A 14521-nucleotide genomic window follows, 5' to 3' on the forward strand; every position below is an offset into this window, starting at 1 on the left:
GGCCGCCTAGTGGTTACACTGGCCCTGGTGCCCTGGAGCTGATGGTGTGATGGGGAAAGGCAGAACCACGTTTCTGAGCCCCCTCCATCTCAAATGTTACGAAGTGTATTTTGGAATCACTGTTATCAGGACTTCATGGATACTGCAAAATCCAGCGCTCGATGCCCTTCAATGGACAACATCTATAATGCCTACCCTACCTGGAATGCATAGCACACCTTTCTATCCATGGCAGCCCCAAATCAACTGATGCAGAGGCAGTCACTCAGATACACCCGGAGTCTCCATTTCAACTGTTTTAACTCATTGCATGTCTCTCTGCCAAAGCCACCGTCAGAACCACATTCTGAACACAATGCTACTATCCCTACCCACAACAGGAGGGGTGAGGGTGGGAGGAACTCCATTTATACCAGCACAAAGAGGAACCCTGGCCAAGCAGAGATGAGAAATCCCACTCACAATTGAGATTTCCTGCAGAAAAACACCTTATTTTAGCTTACATTCATGTCCACACATGCAGAAGTGTCAGTTGTTTTAGTTTAATATTGTGGCACTGAACCCTGGCACTCTCTGTCATAAACAGATAGTTAAGGGTTAATGTCTCTGTCACCTATAAAAGGGTTAACAAACAGTAACCTGAAACACCTGACCAGAGGACCAATCAGGAAACAAGACTTTTTCAAATCTGGGTGGAGGGAAGTTTTGGGTGTGAGTTCTTTGTTCTTTGTCTTGGTTCAGTGACCCGCTCGGCTCTGAGAGTGATTTTTCTATCTCCAGGCTTTCTAAGCTTCTGTTTCCAAGTTGTAAGTACAAGGATAGTAAGACAATAGGTTTATATTGTTTTTTTTTTTGTATTTACATGTGTGTAGTTGCTGGAATGTTTTAAATTGTATTCTTTTTGGATAAGGCTGTTTATTCCTTTTTTTCTTTAAGCAATTGACCCTGTATATTGTCACCTTAATACAGAGACTATTTTTATGTCTTTTTCTTTCTTTTTTATATAAAGCTTTCTTTTTAAAACCTGTTGGAGTTTTTCTTTAGTGGGGACTCCAGGGAATTGAGTCTGCAGCTCACCAGGGGATTGGTGGGAGGAAGAAGTCAGGGGGAAAAAATCTCTGTGTGTTAGATTTACTAAGCCTGACTTTGCATACCCTCTGGGTGAGAGGGGAGAGGTTAGATCTCTCGGTACTTGTGTTTCAAGGACTTGAAGCAGGGAGGGTGGAATCCCTTTGTTTAGATTCACGGAGCTTGAATCTGTATCTCTCTCCAGGAACCCAGGGAGGGAACACCTGGAGGGGAAGAGGGAGAAGGGAAGTGGGTTATTTCCCTTTGTGGTGAGACTCAAGGAATCTGGGGCTTGGGGTCCCCCAGGGAAGGTTTTGGGGATACCACAGTGAGCTAGGTACTGTATAATTCCTGGCTGGTGGCAGCGTTATCAGATCTAAGCTGGTCATTAAGCTTAGGGGAATTCATGCTATTACCCATATTTTGGACGCTAAGGTCCAGATTTGGGAATTATACTTGACACTCTCCTAAACCCAATCTATCACTGTGCATTTCCTTTTGCAGGTGTTTACAGCAGGGGCAGCTCTACGCACCCGCAAAGCAAGCACCTGCTTGGGGCAGCCCATTTGCAGGGGCAGCAGGGATCCAGCATGGGAGCTGAGAACCAACAGGGGGCTCTGGAAGCTGTAGTTCCTTGGTTAGCTCCCTGCCTATAGAGCCAGCCCCTGAGCAGGGAAAGAACTACATTTCCCAGCATTCCCTTGGCCACTACCAACTGGAAAGGAAGGAGGGGGACCTCATGCTGCAGCCTACAGTGAGTGGAGAGTTGCACTGTGAATGGTAGGGATACCATATTTTAACATTCAAAAAACAGGACACTCCAGGGGGAGGGAGAGTAGCCAGGCCCTGCCGCCATCCACTCCCTCCGACTGCCCCCCACAGAAACTCCAACCCCCCACTCTGCTCCCTGATCACCCCCTCCCGGGATCCCTGCCCCTAACTGCCCCTTGGGACCCCACCCCCTATCTAAGCCTCCCTTCTCCTTGTCCCCAACTGCCCCCTTCTGAGACCTACCCAACTTCCCCCCTAGAACCTCACCCCCTACCTGTCCCCTGACAAACCCCTGGGACTCCCATGCCTATCCAACCGCTGCCTGTCCCCTGACTGCCCTCCTGAACCCCTAACCCATCTAACCCCCCCTTCTCCCTGCCCCGACTGCCCCACTGAACCTCTGCCCCATCCAAACCCCCCTGCTCCCTGTCCCTTGACTGCCCCCCTGGAACCACCTACCCCGTCTCCAACCCCCTAGCCCCCTTACCGTGCCACTCAGACCAGCATGTGTGGCTCTGTGCCGCACCAGACACACTGCTGCGTACATGCTGCCGTGCTCCCCCGTGGAGCCCACAGGCCCCTGCCCCCCCCCCCGCACCTGCCTTCCAGATTTGAACCCCTCAAAATTCAGGAGTGCTCAAGCTCAGTTTGGGCAGCTGTTACTTCATTTCTCCCAAATCCAATATACTGATCCACTGTAACTTCTTGTAGAAAAAGTAGGATAAAATTAAGCAAGAAATGGTTCCCAATGGTTAGGACTGGAATTGCTATTTTCAACAGCCACTGCCTTTTGTTTGTTTGTTTAAAAGGAAGACAGTGATATTGCATTGGCAAATTCCCCATAGAAAGAAAGAGGAACAGAAGAAGAATAAAGGCACCTCAACTTTTCCTCATTTATGGAGGACAGTCTTATAATATGCATCCAGGTATCCTCCAATCACACAAGCTGAAAATTGTTCCACTTTACTGCAGTTCTGTAACCATATGGGAAGCAATCCTGTCTGTTTTGTGCACATCCAAAATTCCTACTGAATGACCAGCCCTGGATGCGAGTTACCAGCGACCCAGGGCTGCGGCGGAAGAAGGGTGCAGGTAGGCGGGGGGAGAGCCCAGGGCTGGGGTGGCGGGAGGGGCACAGATGTGGGGGAAGAGGGAAGCCCAGGCCTGGGGCAGGAGGAGGGTGCGGGGGGAGCCCAGGGCTGGGACGGAGGGCAGCCAAAATTTTTTTTGCTTGGGGTGGCAAAAAACCTAGAGCCGGCCCTGGTTTACAGTCAGCTGCACTGACTTGGCTAGAGGTTTTGGCTGCTAGAATCAAGCCAGGAGGTTTGGCTTGGCTTGACCTTTGCATTTCCTGGCTTGCCTAGGTCTGTTATCTAGGCCGTTCACATTAATACATCAAATAGAGCTGGCCAGTAGCCTTCTAATCCTGATTAGGCCCTTTAACCATTGTTAGCAAACCCCTTCTCTGTTTTGAGCACAAACAGTCCTTGAATGGGATTCCATGTCAAACGTTGTGATGCACATTAAAGCACTGCAAACATTGTTAGAAAAGTTGGGCCAAATTCTCCTCTCGGTTACACCTGTGTAAATCTGGAGTGATCGAGTTGACATCATTAGAGTCATCCTGGATTCACACTAGTAAAACAGAGCATACTTTGGCCCAATAGTTGTTATTTAGAGAAGTAGTTACCTATTTTCTGGAGTGATAGGTATATCACAGTAGTACCTACAGTCCTAGCTGAGATTGGGGCCCATTGTGCTTGGTACTGTACACACACATCATAGGTTCCTGCACTAAAAAACAATCTAAAGTTTTGTTCATGCATTATTATGAAAGGCTGTCCTCTGTATCTGACAGTGACATCACAGCATCACCTGTATTCTTCTGTGGCTGTACAGACACTCCGTGAGGAGCATGATCACTAACAGTTGTTGATGTAAGCCTTCAGAGACTGCAGAGTTTTCCATCAATTCCATACCTTATGCAGATGCTCTTTTGAGGGTTGTGTAATTCAAAATGGATGTGAAAGAAGAGACCAAGAAACACCACTGTGAGCATAACAGCCTTGTTTCACTGCGTTCAGTATGGGAAATGGTTTAGGGAGGCTACTAGCTGAGAGTACTTGATCAGTCATGTTGTCATGAACTGACAGATAATATTAACAAATCTATTGGGACAGGCAAACTTTTCTAGAATTTTCCAGAGGCCATTTCTACTCACAGTGTCAAACTTTTTTGGGGAGGGCGGGGGAGCCAATGAAGACAGCCCACAGTTCCATGTTTTGTTAAGTGAATTTTTCCTGAATCTGTCTCACATCAAAAATCACGTCTGTGGTGCTCCAACCTAGGGTGACCAGACAGCAAGTGTGAAAAATTGGGATGGGGGTGTGAACTTTTCAGCGGAGCTAGCCCAGAATTTGGTGGGCCATAAATGGCTTCCAGGGAATCATACAACAAATTTGCAGTGAGAGTATCAGTGTAACATTGTATTTTTTCTGCTCTCTTTTCCCACCAGTTATCCTGTAGAACACAAAGCTGTCTTTGAGCCTTGGCTTGCAGGTACTTGAATTTGTCTCTCTTTGATGTTGATTCTTTATCCTTTTGCCAAGACATAAACACGTCATTCTTTTCCTTTGGGATCTTTTTTATTTCATCATCGTTTTCATCAAACCAATCCTGATGCAGTCTTTGATTTTTGCCTAGAGCTGCTTCAGAGGCTTGAATAATGCCTGATTTGAAGATATCCCACTTTTCCAGGATGTTGTTTGGTGAGGAGGCAATACTATCCATTTTTCCTCCATGTTTTCCCTCAATTTTTCTGGATGAAAGGGGTGTCTCAGCTTTGTGATGTTCAATTTTGGTTTAATCCGTTCAGCATTGTTTGCTTACCATGGACACTGAAAATGGCTCTGATCATCCTGTGGTAAATCCAACAGTTAGCCCCTCGCATTGCTCTGGTGATTTTGACATCCTTTATGTCTCTTGGCTGTATAATGATGTACTCAATCAGATACCAGTGCTTTGACCTCAGATGCATCCAAGGGCTTTATATATGTCAGCTTGCCTGAAGGTTGTATTGGTAATAAACTCACAAGCAGCACACTTGCTGACCAGGGGGAGATTACTGCTGTTCATTTCCCAAATTGCATTGTTCTTTATCACACCACTCCAAACCTCGCTATCTTCTCCAGCTCTGGCATTAGAGTCTCCCAGAAGTATGCATTTGTCTTCACTGGTTATAAATATGAGTATGTCATCCCCAACAGAATAGAACAGGTCCTTTGCTTCTTCTGTACTGTTCATGATTGGAGCACAAGCACTTAGACAAGTGTCACAAAGTGGGATTTTCCACCGGGAAGTTGTCAGGTCATTGGATGTTCATTTCGGCCCCCCGGCAAGTCTTTCGGTGATTTCAGGCAGCTGTTTCTAATGGTGTTATTGTGTATATGACAGACTGACAGCGATGACTTCCCCACACATGGGCCAGCACCTCTGAGCCCTAAGCTACGGCTCCCCGGGTAAGACTATCACAACAGAGTGGACAACCAGGCCCTGAGGCCACCCCCAAGTTTCCTCTTCCCCTGTGCTTAGTACTTGGCACATGCATGTCCCTCCAGTCTATATTCCATAGGCCAAGGGTATAAACAGCCAACCTTCTCCAACTGTCCTTCAGTGCTCCCTCCACCATCCAGAGCAGTTGTCCAGCGATCCACACTCTGGTCTCCATCAGGCAGGCCAAACAAGTTATAGGTAGTTTAAGATCAGTGTATAGATTTAAGTTAATAAATATCAATTTACTATGATTATTTTCCCCTGCTTTGAGCCTTTTGTAATTTTAGGCCACCACAGGCCTTGCCCATAAGGGCATAAGTATGATTACAAAGAGGGTTGAATGGGTGTTCCCCGTGCCCCGTGATGTTCCCCATGGAAAATACCCTCAAGGCCCTGAGGAACGGCTCTTGGCTAAAGGCAGGGAGCCTGTGAGGCCTCCTCCAAAAGGATCGTAAGACTTGGTGCCAGAACCTGCTCCAGCAAGAGGCCCTGGTAGAGCGTGCATCTGGGAGACCATCCCCCTAAAAGGCAGCACCTCACCAGACCAATATGTTGTCTAAGCTTTCTGAAGTGCTGATGTCTGTTGCAAAATCCAAGACTGAAAGGGACACTGTCCCCTTGGTAGGATGACCCCATGCCTATAAGAAATGGTGATAGCTGGCTCCACCAGCTAAGTTCTTTGGACAGAGCATCTCCAATGGTTCCAAGAGGCTGCACAGTGGGGATCCAACCAGACTCCCATGCATGCAGCCTGCTTCCCAGGATCCTGGGGTCCAGAGTAGAAAAAGGATCTAGGCCGACTCAATAATTCATCCACAGTGGGGCATTCATTGGAACCGTCAAGACGTGCTAGTAGGATCCAACATGCTCCAGTGACCAGTCGAAAAGGTGTTGGGGGCTTGAAACCTCCACTGGTGGTGAGTCCCAGTGATTCGCCTATAGGATCCATTGGGTTGGCTCCTGAGAAATTCTCTTACTTGTGGCCAACCTACTCTAAACCATTGTTCCCCAAGGACCAAGTGGCACGTTAGGTCCCAAGTATCCATCAGATTTTCATCTCAATCCATCTATTTCACTGACTAGGTTTTTTTCAAAGTCCTGTGCCACGCTGTGGAGGGAGAGCTGCACAACACCAGGCAGGGCTAAATTGTTCATATGGAAACAGAATTGATCTGACCCTTCAGTTACCCTGGGAATCCAACCTCTACTGAGATTTGAAAAAGTTTGCACTTGGTTGGGGTTCCTTTTCTGCCTGCCTCTGAGCTCCTTGGTTTGGGTGAGGGCTGGAAATGGAATCTGAGACAAGCTCTTTCTTATTTTGCTAGAAATTCTCTTCTAGTGAGATTTCACCAGAAAGGCAGAGGGGAAGGGGGGGTCTGATTGACTCAGATCTGAATCCCCTCTCCTACTCCCACAGGGTTCGAGATTTGTCAAGATGTACTACCTGGGAGAGTTCCTGCCATTCCTGCTCTTGCATCCTTGCAACCTCAACCACTTCCCTATCCACCCGGGCCTCTACAGCTCCCTTATGAACAGCTGATTGCATTACTCATATGTTGTATCCCAGGCTCTCGGTTACGCCAGCCACCTCCATTGACATCAACTGCACCAAAGCAATTGCGAGGAGACAGTGCAGACACACTTAGACAAATAGCTATGTAAACAACTAACAAAAATCACCGGGGGGGCTTTGCAAGAGCATATTAAAAGCAAGAAATTTAAAACAACATGATTTTTATTACAAACAAATCTAAGATGTTCGTAGCTGGATATTTAATATACTTTAATCTAGTTTTGTGGTCTCTCGCTTTTTAATATCCACTTTCTTAAGCCTCAGGGGTAACCAAATAATAGAGTCGTTCACTTGTTTTACATACAGCAGCACTGAGGAAAGGCCAAGTCCCCAGCTGGTGTAAGCTAGCACTGAGTTAAAAGGAACGTTATCAATGTACACCAGCTGACGATCGGGCTGTTGAGGAACTGGGGGCTGCAGCATAGGTGGCTAGATGATGTTTGGATAGGTAGTCAGACAGCCCCTCCCCAAACGGCATCACGGTGCTATAATCATTGCAAAGATGGGTATTTCTATTTGTTAAGCATCCAGAGCAGGGTGGGCAAATGTTTTGGCCCAAGGGCCACATCTGGGTGGGGAAATAGCATGCAGGGCCATGAATGTAGGGCTGGGGCAGGGGGTTGTGATGCGGGAGGGAGTGCGGTGTGCAGGAAGGGGCTTAGGGCAGAGGAGGGGTACATGGTGTAAGAGGGGCTCAGAGAAGGGGGTTGGCATGCAGGAGGGCGTGCAGAGTGTGGGAGGGGGCTCAGGGCAGTGGTGCGCAGGGAGGGGTGCAGAGTGCGGGAGGGCTCAGGGCAGGGGGTTGGAGTGAAGGAGGGGTGCAGGGTGTTGCAGGGGGATTGGGTGCAGGAGGGGTGTGGCAGGGGACTAGGGGGGCTCAGAGCAGGGAGTTGGGGTGCAGAGTACAGGAGGGGTTTGGGGTGCAGGCTCCGACCAGGCACTGCTTACCTGGAGTGGCTCCAGGGCGACAGCAGCATGCACCAGGGCCAGGGCAGGCTATCTGCTTGCCTGCCCTGGCCCCATCCCATCCCTGCTCCGGGAAGTGGCTGGCACCATGTCCCTGCAGCCCTTGTGGGAGTGGGAGCAGAGGGCTCCGCGCGCTGCCTTTGCCCTGTGGGTGCCTCCCCCCAAGCTCCCATTGGCTGCGGTTCCCCGTTCCTGGCCAATGGAAGCTTTGGGGGAGGTACCCACAGGCAAGGGCAGTGTGCGGATCCCTCTGCTCCTTCTCCCCCAGGGGATGCAGGGATGTGGTGCCAGCCATTTCTGAGAGTGGCTCAGGGTCCATGGCACCACAGGGGGCAATCCCACAGGCCAGTTCCAAAGCCCTGAGGGGCTGAATCCGGCCCACGGTCCGTAGTTTGCCCACCCCGATCCAGAGAGTCCAATGAAGAAAAAAGTCCCTATTGTGCTAGGTGTTGTAGAAACAATGAGAGAGGCCCTGCCACAAAGTTTATCATCTAGCTAGACAAAGGCAGTACTATTATCTCCAACTCCCCAGAGGGGGAATTGAGGCCAAGAGAGACTAAGTGACTTGGCCAAGGTCCCACAGGGAGTTTGTGACAGTACAAAGACTTGACCTCAAGGTCTCCTGAGTCCCAGTGCAGTGTCTTAACCATGAGAACATCCTTTCTCTGATGAGTGATGCTTGCTCTCTTTGTGCCATCATCTGAACCCTGAGAGGTGTGTGGCTGTGCCTTTATTCACAGATGTCTTGTGCTGGGCTCCACTGAATAGAGACCATAACGTTCTAACAGGCAAGAATATATTTTTATTAGCAGTACCTGCACAGACCAGCTCTTGGATCTGAGCCCACGTGCATGGTTGTTTTGTTTGCAAGGGAGTGCACGCGTACGGCAGGGAGAGGAATGCACAGAATGTATTTTTTTTTAAAAGTTTTATTTGAAGGCAACAACTCATTCTTGGCTGACATCCAAGGTATTCTAATGATCTAGGAATGCCGATTCAGATTCCACAGGAATCCAACTAAAAGCGGTTAGCGGTTTGAGGATAAACCAGAGTAAAGCCAAGGAGGCAGTTGACGGGGGGGGGGGGGGGGGGGGGATGGGGACTGGGCCTGAAATTGCTCCAGGCTGCCTGGGCTTCATTAGCAGCCTTGATGGGGCCTGACAGCAGATCTCTGGCTCCTTATAGGGAACAGGGAGAGGAAGTGGTTGCAGACAGGAGCTGCAGAGAAGGAGGCGGCTCTTGCAGGAGACCTGTGCTGGGAGAGAGGTTGGGGTCTGGAAGCCAGAGCCAGAAAGCTGGGTTCCAGCTCAGAAGGGCTGGGAATGGTGGCTACATGAAGAGCAGACCGTGACAGAAGATGAGCTCTGGGTGGGGTAAAAGATGCCAGAGCTGAGTGTGAACTTTTGCATGGTGGCAGTGGCCATTCTTTGGGGACCTTAAGGATAGTTTTGAGCTGACTCTGTTGTTAAACAAGGCAGGGGTGGTGTTAGCCAGGAAAGAGAGACTGCTGGAGTTCTTAAGGGGTCCTGAAGAAGGAAGATGGAGGCAGGGGTCTGCAGAATTGCTCCTGGCCACGAGGTGGCAGTCAGGAGGCAGCTGACCATGTTACACCAGTAATGTGTGTTTTCCAGTGCTCTTAAACTTTTCCTTGCGCTCCTGAAACATTGGCTAGTAGTGGAGATGGGAAACATGTCGGATTGCAATTGACAAAATCATGGTCGTTTCGCAGCCTGACAGCTGAGCACACATGCAAGTTTGCTTTCTGGCTGCTGTGGCATTTCCCCATTCCCCCTCCATCGCCTGAAGTGGAGGAGGCTGTAGTAGAAAAATATAGCCTCATCCCCAGCCCCTGGCAGCACAGTCCGGGGACCGGGAAGACAGATGGAATGTTCACCTGTCTATGGCAGGGAGATTTGTCTGGTTTCTCCTGTTCAGCCCTTGAGCAGGCTGCATGTGTGCACAGGCAGCAATGAAGACAGACTCTGAGAAAAGAGAGACACATTGATGCGAGGGTGTTTTCTGCACACAGGGGGCTAGACTATTGCTTGCAAGTCACAGCCCTGTGTAGAGAGCAGTGCGAAGAGGCCCTACTGTTGGCCAAACAGGGCCCGTTTCCCCCTGGAGCTTACCTAATTACACCAAGGAGGCACGGAGAACAAGAAGACGGGTACCACACCTTTATTTTCGTTCAGCTGAGCGGGTGTTTCTTCTCGACTAATGCCAGAGAAGAGCACACCTTACATGGGGGACATGAGTCCCTTTTATAATCAGTAACAAACAACTTTAGTAAACGTCATTATACTGACCTATAGATAACAGGTCACACAGAATACATGATTATTTTGGGGAAGGGGATACAAGATACATCTGTTGCGGATACATTTATCATTTTGAAGGGAGTATAAGGTACATACCTTGACCTTTGGTATTACATATCTTTGAGGATACATGAGAAAACAGCTGCATAAACTTTTGTGCCAAGCGGACTAATTAGTAAATAGCTGACATGGTTAAATGAGACTAGATACATGTCTTGTCCTGGATTCCCAGGTTTTGCTTGTTATTCAAATCCCTAGGCCCCTCTTTGGGCTAAAGCCAGGGAAAGAGAGGAAGATACAGGCCTGGGCCTGTTGATTTTTAGGCCTTTTCTATCAAGTTTCCCCCCCTTAAAAACATTTTAAGAGCTTATGGGCTTTGCGCCTCAGTTCCTTCAGGTTTGTACAATATCATCATAAACCTTAACTCCCAATTTGTTTCCCTGGGCTTGAGGTAAGAGAAAGAACAAAGGCCTAATGTATCCTATGTAGCATATTCCCGACCAGTTTGGAGGCAATCTGCGATAAGCATAAGAGCCACAGATCCAATAATGACCTTTTAATGCCCAAGTTCCGTTAGCAAAGGGACCATCCCAGGTCTCAGGGGAATCAGCGGGGCCCGGCTCTTCGTAATAGAGAGCGTTGCCTGATTCTATAGGTCCCCCTAGGAAGTTGTCTACATTTGGGTTACAATAGTTGCATTTCCATGCTCCAGCTCCTGCCTTCCATACACAGTTACAACCAAATCTCGGGTTATTGGTACTAGCCCAAAATTGTCGAAAATGGGTAACTCGGGTTCCATTAAGGTGTTGCCATGCCCATTGGTACCACCGCACCACATGATTTTTGTCAGTGGTGTTGTCTCGCTGGCAGCTTAGGAAGAGGGCATCGAAGTACCCATCTAATCCTACTGCTTTAGAGCCATCACCTCTGTGATTCCAGTAGGAACACTTTACCCAGCTATTGTTAGTTAGCTTTACATGGGTAAGGTTCCATCGTCCTTGGTACTTTAAACAGTCATATGGGCGACAGTGGGGATCCCAGCAATCAAAACCCAGTGATAGGGTCCATTCACATTTGCTTTCCCCCATATATCTTCCCCCATGCCTTGTTCGATTAAGGCAAAAGACACCGATTCCAGCAGAATAGAGTCGCCAGGGGCCCTGGTTTTCAGTCCACCTTCCCGTTCCCTTATGTACTATGCTCAAACTACTTAGCCACCACTTAGGCTGTACCGGCTGAGCTACCCAGGGCCACTCATTTAATTCTCCTGGACCGCCACATACCCAGCAATTAGTAAGGTTAAAAGAATCTGCTATTAGTTCCCCTAGTTGCAGAAACCTATTTTCCCAATTATATGCATAAGTAAACATACAGACCAGAAATACAAAGAATGGTTTCATTGTTTCTGTCTTTTAAACAGTCCTTTTAGTCCTTCCAATCCTTGGTACTCCCAGGTAGAGTCTTCGCCTGTGTCTCTCCGGGCTTCCGGAGCCGGAGGGGACAGAGGGCTGATGTCCTCTTCAGCTTGGCTGTTCTCTGAATCAGGGCTCAGGAACCGCTTTACTCGGGAATGATGCGTCCACTTGTCGCTCCCAAGGACCTTAACAGCGGCCTGGCTGATGAGCGATACAGTATACGGACCGTCCCACCGCGGTGTGAGTGGATCACGCTTCCACTTTTTGACAAGGACCTGATCACCGATCTGGAAAGAATGCACCGGTTGTTCCAAGGGAAGGGTCTGGAAAGGCGCCGCGTAGCGATGTAACTGTAACAAAACAGATTGCAGCGCAGAAACCTGTTTCCATAAAGAGTCATTCCCCACTTCCCAGTTTATATCCTCTCGGTATCCCTGGATGAGTACTCGGGGAGGGAACCCAAAGACCAGCTCGAAGGGTGAAAGTTTTAGACCCTTACGTGGGGCCCTCCGAATGCGAGTAAGGGCAAGTGGTAAGGCGTCAGGCCACTTTAGCCCAGACTCTATGCACAGTTTTGTGAGAGTGTCCTTAAGAGTTCTATTCATTCTCTCCACTTGGCCCGAACTTTGTGGTCTCCAGGGCGTGTGCAATTTCCATTGGATCCCAAGGGCTCGTGACACCTGCTGAACCACTTGGGAAATAAAATGACTTCCTCGGTCTGACTCAATCACCTCCGGGAGGTGGAAGCGGGGCAGTATTTCATGTAACAAAGCTTTGGTAACGGCTCGTGCCTGACAATGTCGTGTAGGGTAGCACTCCACCCAGCCAGTTAATTGATCAACAAAGACAAGCAAGTACTTATAACCCCTACAAGGGGGGACTTCAGCAAAGTCCACCTGCCATCTCTGAAAAGGGTAGGCAGCCCAAGGCCGACCTCCCATTGGGGCAGGCGGTCCGCACCCCTTTTGGTTTGTTCGCTGACAAACAGAACAGTTATTGACAATTCTTTGGGCTTCCATATGCGCACCTAATCCCCGAGTAGATCGGGTGATTAAATCAACCATAGCTCCTGATCCCAAATGTCCCTCCTTATGTAGGGATAGGAGAATCTCCTGAAGTACTGGTCTAGGTACAAAAATCTCCCCTCCTGGCAACTTCCACCACCCAGTGGGAGTTAATTGGGCCCCTGCAGCCTGGGCGTGGGACACTTCCTCCGCTGTATAATGAGGAGCAGGGGTTTTGGGTTCTGTATCCTGGACCCAGAGGAGCCATATGGCCCCTTCTCGTGCGGCTTCTTTTGCAGCTTGATCAGCGAATCGATTATATTTTCGCTGTTCAGTTTCGGGGGCCCTCCCATGTGCACGCACGTGTACTACCGCGACCCGGAGAGGAAGCATCAGGGCCTCAAGCAGTGTCTTAATAAGAGCCCCATGGGCTATTCTTTGGCCTGAGGCTGTAATGAAACCCCTTTCTTTCCATAAGGTTCCATGGGCATGCACCACCATGTATGCATAACGACTGTCAGTATATATATTAATAGTCTTTCCAATTCCCCTTCGGAGCGCCTCAATAAGAGCCACCAGTTCCGCCGCCTGGGCAGATAGGTTGGGGCTTAGCTGAAACTTATACACTTCTCCCTCCTTAACTATGACGGCTGCTCCTGTAAATCGCTTCCCGTCCTCTACATAACTAGATCCATCTACATACATTTCAACATCGGGGTTGGGCCAGGGTATATCTGAAAGATCAGAGCGAGGTTTAGTTTCTTGTTGTAAAACTTCAATACAATCATGGGTGGGACTAGCCCCATAAGGGACTTGGGGCTTTGGTAGTAAAGTAGCTGGATTGAGGGAACTAACTGTTTTAAAAGTTAGGTTAGGAGCTAACAAAAGTCCTATCTCATATCTGGTATGCCTGCTGGGGTTTAAATGTTTTTCCCCGGCTCCTGTTCCCAATATCTGAGGTATTCCATGGGGTACCACAACCTCAGTATCCCCACCCAGGGTTAGTTTTTCAGCCTCCTGTACAAGGAGAGCGGTCGCAGCTACAGCTCGGAGACAAGCTGGCCAGCCCTTAGCGACGGGGTCCAATACCTTGGAGTAATAACCCACAGGTTGCCAGGCCGGTCCCGACCTCTGGCACAGAACCCCGGACGCCACCCCCCTTCTCTCATGAACGTATAGAGTGAACGGCTTCCGGGGATCCGGGAGAGCCAGTGCGGGAGGCTGAACCAAGGCTTCTTTAAGCTCTTGAAATGCTTTTTCTTTTTCTTTAGTCCACTCCCAGTTAAGCAGACCCTCTTTAGTGAGGGACTCATATAGTGGTTTAGCCTTTCCGCCGTAGTCAGGGATCCAAAGCCGGCAAAAACCGGTCAGTCCCAAGAAAGCCCTTAGCTCTCTGGGATTTCGGGGTTGAGGGCTTTCAAGTATCGCCTGGATTCTGTCTTTACCCAAGCTACGACGTCCCTGACGAAGCTGATATCCGAGAAAAGTAACCTGTTGTTTGACCAATTGGGCTTTCTCTCTAGAAACCTTATATCCCTGAGCTCCAAGAAAATTGAGGAGCTCTATTGTACATTCCTTACAAGCAGTCTCTGTTTCAGTACTTAGGAGTAAATCATCACAGTACTGAACTATGTTACATGAGAAATGTGCAGCTAGGAACGGAGCCAGGTCTCTTTTTAGTTGGCTGCCAAAAATCTCGGGGGCACAAGTCAGTCCCTGGGGGACAACAGTCCAAAGATACTGAGCCTTGTAATGGGTATCTGGATCTTCCCATTCAAAGGCAAACAGTTTCTGAGACTCCTGATCAAGAGGTATGGAAAAGAAAGCATCTTTTAAATCTATTACAGAGAACCA

This window comes from Gopherus flavomarginatus, chromosome 7, assembly GCF_025201925.1.
Source record: "Gopherus flavomarginatus isolate rGopFla2 chromosome 7, rGopFla2.mat.asm, whole genome shotgun sequence".
In the NCBI taxonomy this organism is placed as follows: domain Eukaryota; kingdom Metazoa; phylum Chordata; order Testudines; family Testudinidae; genus Gopherus; species Gopherus flavomarginatus.